This window comes from Psammomys obesus, unplaced genomic scaffold, assembly GCF_907164565.1.
Source record: "Psammomys obesus unplaced genomic scaffold, mPsaObe1.curated_primary_1811, whole genome shotgun sequence".
Classification (NCBI taxonomy): domain Eukaryota; kingdom Metazoa; phylum Chordata; class Mammalia; order Rodentia; family Muridae; genus Psammomys; species Psammomys obesus.
The window spans coordinates 2,133,867-2,140,150 of NW_026596085.1; positions in this window are offsets into that span (position 1 = coordinate 2,133,867).

Here is a 6,284-nt window from a genome sequence, read left to right on the forward strand (position 1 = left end):
GGGCGCGCGCGCCGGGGGCCGGGGGGGATGGACGGCCGGCGGTGCGCCCCCCCCCCCAGGCGCCCTCCCCTTCGCGCGCCTGAGCTGCGGGAGACGAGGGACTACTGAGGGGTCGAAGGAGCGAGTCAGGGCCCAAACGCGAAGGAACCGAGGGATGCGTGGGGCGCGTACTCGCGGGACAGCCTCGAGGCTGGATAAAGCGCCCGGGCTAGAAGTGAAGAGTCGAGCGGGAACTGACGGAAAGAGCCGAAACTCTCCGGAGGTGGCCGACGGTTCCCGAGGGGAACCCAGCGCTTTTTGCTCCAGGTCTGCAGGGACATCTATCCTCTCTGGCCACTCAGGAGCACGCCCTTTAACCTTGTCCCCTTCCGGATCCAGCTTATGCTCTTAAAGGTCATTCCAGGGCCGCGGGGCCACCCAGCCTGGTGGGAGAGGGTCAGGAGAGAGGAGGTGCGGGTGAACAGCCTCACGCTTTCTGCACCCCTCTACGTGGCTGTGATTAACGCCTGTTGGTGAATCTTTCTGTTAAATACCTATCTATCTTTGTAACCAGTTCTCGAAATCAGCCTCTCCAGGGCCAGAATCATCTCTAGAATTAAGATGTAGCTTTCGAGTTAGAGTCTTGACGGTTGGCTGGTCAGGAGAGAGGGGTTAGAAAGGGCATGTCTAGCCGACACTTTAAACATGAGATCTGCTTTGGCGATTGTTTTTAAAATCTGAATGGTGAACTTTGCGGAAGACAGTCATGTCACAATAGCAAAAGGTTGGATACGCCTGGTAGAAGCTGAGATTGAGACTAAATCGCTACTGAAAATAATGATCAAGGGAAGGGTGGAATAGGGTGAAGAGAGTGGGAGGGAAGGATGAGGAGGAGAGGAGGAAGGAGGCTATGAGCAGGATGTAAAGTAAATACATATATATTAAAATATTTTAAAGTGGCTTTGAAGAATAATAAAGAAAATATTGGTCACAATCTGTATTCATCTCGCTTCCTTTGAAGGCAAGCAAAGGGGCTTTGAACAGGCAGGGCTACCTCGAATGTGTGCTGGTGCTCTTAGCTGCTCATTACAGGCAGGACAAAGTTTTGGTTTCCATACCTTTGTCCCTCCATTCCTAGGTCATCTGACTGGGTGTGGTCCAGTATGTGTCTGCCAAGCCATATATCTTCATCTGACCTTTAGGCTGTTTACACGGTTTTATTTTTGTCTATTGAATCAAGATCTGACTATATAGCTCTCTGCTGGCCTCCAAGTCTGGATCCTCCTGCCTCAGCCTCTTGAGTGTCTGGATCCTCCTGGCTCAGCCTCTTGAGTACTAGGGGGTCTAAGGCCTACACCATACTGAATGGGCACTGTAGCTCTCTGCCCCCTGACCTTAAACATGCTAGGCATGTTCTTTTTTTAATGTTATTTTGTTTGCTTGATTGGTGGTTGTTTGGTTGGTTGTTTGGTTGGTTGTTTGGTTGTCTGGTTGGTTGGTTTTGAGACAGGGTTTCCTGTGTAGCCTTTGCTGTTCTGGACTCACTTTGTAGACCAGGCTGGCCTCGAACTCACTGGGATCTGCCTGCCTCTGCCTCCCTGAGTGCTGGGATTACAGGAGTGATCCCCTGCACCCAGCTTTTAATGATATTTTTAGATTGATATGTTTTGTATGTGTGAGAGTCTTGCCTGGCTCATGCACACCACTTGGCTGCCCAGTCCCAGGGGAAGTCAGAACAGGGCATCAGCACTGGAGTTCTGGATGGTTGCGAGCTACCATTCAGAATCAACTTGGGAATCAAGTTCCTGTCCTCTGCAAGAGCAAGGCTCTGCATGAATCTCCCCTAGGCACTGCTCTTTACAAGTAATATAAAAGGTACTGAGCCATGTACAGTGGCCCACACTGTACCCCAGCACTCCATAGCCCGAGGCAGGAGGATTGTGAATTCTGGTCCATCCTGGGATGCATAGCAAGACATTGTCTTCAAAAAGGAACAAGTTACGGCTCATAGCAGCAAGTAGCTCTGTGAGTTCAGGCCCAGTCTGGTCTCCATAGTGAGTTCCAGATGTCCAGTTTTGTATTCCTTAGCTTTGCACAGGTACAAGTTAAAAAAAATATGGAGCCAAACTAGTTATGGTGACACACATCTGTACTTCCAATGCTCAAGAGGCTGAGGGTGGAAGGAGCCACAGCTTCAGACCAGCCTTGGACTTTATAGTAAGTTCTAAACCAGCCTGAGATGAAGTGGGGCTCTCAAACTCTGAAGCACAGGCTGGAGGGATGGCTCAGTGGTCACATGCATATGCTCTTCCAGAGGACCTGAGTTCAGTTCCCAGCACCCACACTAGGTTGCTCACAGCAGTTCTAGGGGCATCTGACATCCAGGCCTCTGTGAGGTACCTACATTCTTGTGTGTGTGTGTGTGTGTGTGTGTGTGTGTGTGTGTGTGTGTGTAAATTTACTCCTGTAATCCCAGCACTCAGGGAGGCTGAGGCAGGCAGATCTCTGTGAGTTCAAGGCTAGCCTGGTCCACAAAGCAAGTTTCAGGACAGCCAGGGCTCTTATACAAAGAAACCCTGTCTTGAAAAACCAAAATAGTAAATAAATTTAAAAATAAACTCTGGGAGCTGAAGAGATAGCTCAGGGATAAGAGCACTGTTTGCTCCTCCAAAAGTCCTGAGTTCAATTCCCAGCAACCACCTTGTGGTTCACAACCATCTACTCTGGAAAATGGTGCCCTCTTTTGGCATGCAGGTGTACATGCAGATAGAGCATTCATACATAAGTTAAAATCTTTAAAAATAAAATTAAAAACTCTGGCAGGGACACAGTGGTTCACGTCTGTAATCCCAGCACTCGGGAGGCAGAGAAGGGAGATCTCTGTGAGTTCCAGGCTAGCCTGGTCTACAGAGTGAGTCCAGAACAGCCAAGGCAACAAAGAAAAACCCTGTCTCAAAAAACAAAAACAAGGGCTGGAGAGATGGCTCAGACGTTAAGAGCGCTGTCTGCTCTTCCCTAGGTCCTGAGTTCAATTCCCAGCAACCACATGGTGGCTCACAACCATCTATCATGAGATCTGGTGCTCTCTTCTGGTATGCTAGGCGTACATGCAGGCAGAACATTGTATACATAATAAATAAATCTTAAAAAAAAACAAACAAGAAAACAACAACAAAACTCTGAAGCACACAGCCCCAGTTAACACATGCCCAGTCTACTCCAAACATATAGACTGAAAAGGCAAATGGCAGCGCTGCGGAAACAGTTCGGCAGGTAAAGTACTCGCCATACAAGCGTGAGGACCAGAGTAATCCAATCCACAATGCACCTCTGAAAAAAAACAAAAACAAAAAACGCCAAACAAACAAACAAACAAACAGGAGTGGTGGCATGGACCTGTACCTCAGCAGCGGGTAAAATGTTGGGCAGTGGAGATGGGGAGAATTCCTGAAGCCTACCGTCCAGCCTAGCCTGCTTGGCACACTCCAGGCCAGTTCTTATCTCAAAAAGCAAAAGATGAGCTAGGTGTAGCAGCCCTCACCTTTAATCCCAGACTCAAAAGAAGAAGAAGAAGAAGAAGAAGAAGAAGAAGAAGAGGAGGAGGAGGAGGAGGAGGAGGAGGAGGAGGAGAAGAAGGTAGATCTCTGACAAGGAGGCCACTTCCTGAGCCACACACTGAGTTCCAGGCCTGCCAAGGCTACCATAGTGAGACCCTGTCTCAAATAAATAAATAAAATTTTAAACTTTTGGCCTACACACACACACACACAGAGAGAGAGAGAGAGCGACTGGGTCATCTGCCTACTTAAGACACTAAAACATCAGCTGATTAGTGAATATATAAATATATATACACACAAATATAATAGAAGCAAATCATTCAAATATCCGCTTTCTTTTTCTGAACTGATGTAAGAACCTAACAAATGGGAACATCATCTAGGTATCAGGCCACTTAGAATGAAAACAAACATACCATCTCCCCTAACAAGAGTATCCAGTTATAAAAGAAGATAGTGCTATAAAATAATTAAGTACAATGATATGATAAGCATTTAATTAGAGAAGTGCAGAACGATATGGAAACACAATCCTGACTGATTTTCCCACACCATCCACTGCTACTCACACAGAGTAAGAATTAAACCGTGTAGACCTTGTTAGTAAGGATTCTGTTCCCTGCCTACCGACTTCACCATGTAAAGCCCTTCAGGGAATGCGTCAGTGCTGCTGCAAGACAAACCCGAGCTCATTAGATGCCATAGAGGGGCCCCAGTCTTTAAAACTAAGCTCCTGGATTTGTGGCAATGGCTTAGGGGGTAAGAGTGCTTGCTTTGCAAGCATGAAGACCTGAGTTCAAATCCCCAGCACTCACATAAAAAGACAGGAATGGCTGCACAAGCCTATAGCCCCGACATTGAGAGGCAGACACTGGTAGAGGAACATTTGAGGTTTTGCTTTGGCCTCTACACACTCACACATGCTGGAACACGTGCACACACAATCACTGTAACACTGTATTTAGTAGAGCTTCACAGGAAAATTCTGAATAGTTTCAGGGAATACTCAGTCCTTTGGGTGACAGCAGAAAATCACAAAAAAATCTTCCGCCCCCCCCCCCCCCCCCCGGGCCTGAGAGACGGCCTAGCAGTTAAGAGTGCTGGCTCTTCTTCCAGAGATCCTGAGTTCAATTCCCGGCACCCACGTGGCTGCTCATGACCAACTATAAAAGGGACCTGATGCCCTCTTCTGGCAGGCCAATGTGCATGACGACAGATCCCTCACATTTTAAAAACAAACAAACTACAAAACTCTACTCTCCAAAGAGTTAGGGTTACCTAAAATATATATCTGGGGTTAATTATCCTCATGTCTCTAGAAGGACATTCAATAAATGTTTCAAAATTGTTTCTTTTGATATTAATTTTAGGGAGCTGGAATGAAGAGTCAGTGGCTAAGAACTCTTGCTGCTCTTGCAGAGGACCCTGGTTCAGCTCCCAGAGCCCACATGGTAGCTTAGGACCATCCTTAACTTCGATTTCAGGGGACTCAAGCCCCCTCCCGACCTCTGCAGGCACCAGGCAGGCACTTGTACACATGCAGGTAAAATGTTCATAAGCACACAAAGTGTCTAAAATTTTAAAAACAAGTATCAATTTTGTCATTGTTCCTCATACAACGCATCCATCCCCCAGTGTGTGTTTTATGTAAAACTAAAAGTGATTGCTAACTGCCATGAAATAATTGCGAAGTGGTTACAGTCTATCTGCAAGTTGCAGAAAAAGTAATGCAAGTGGGCTGCTTTGAAGAAAGCAGTTAGTGTAACCTTAACGTTAAAGGCTGAGAAGGGAGAGCTGGAGAGATGGCTCGGTGACTAAGAGTGTTTACTGCTTTTTCAGGGGACCCAGGTGTGTGCCCAGCTCCCAGCTGGGGACACTCACAGCCACCTGGAACTCCATCTCCTGGGAATCCAACACCTCTAGTCTCTAGGAACATGGAACATGCATGTGTGCATTCACACACACAGACATATACAATACAGACATATTTAAAAGTAAAGCAAATCTTTTCTTAAAAGATTGTGAAAGGAAGAGATCGTTAAAAAAAAAAAAATAAAAATAAAAATCCAGCAGGGTGTGGTGGCGCACACCTTGGATTCCAGCATTTGAGAGGCAGAGTTCCAGGACAGCCAGGGCTACATAGTAAGACACTGTCTCAAAAAAACAAGAAAGAAAGAAGGAAAGGAAGGAAGGAAGGAAGGAAGGGGAGCTGAAGAGATGGTTCAGAGGTTAAGAGCACTGGCTGTTCTTCCTTAAAGGTTCTGGGTTCAATTCCCAGAAGCCACATGGTGGCTGACAACCATCTATAATGAGATCTGGTGTCCTCTTCTGGCATGCAGGCAGAATACTGTATAAATAATAAATATATAAACATATTTATTATATTATTAATTATAAATATATTTATATTTATAAATATAAATTAATAAATAAACTATATAAAAAGATATAAAATATATGAAAACAAAACAAAGAAAATGGGCTGGAGAGATGGGTCAGAGGTTAGGCACACTGGCTGGCTGTTCTTCCCAAAGTCCTGAGTTCAAGTCCCAGCAACCACATGGTAGCTCACAATCATCTATATATGAGATCTGGCCTGCAGGTGTACATGCAGGCAGAACACTGTAAACATAATAAATAAATAAAATCTTTAAAAAAAAGATAGATAGATAGATAGATAGATAGATAGATAGATAGATAGACAGACAGACAGACAGATAGGGTTCCTGGGAGCCTGAGCTACAT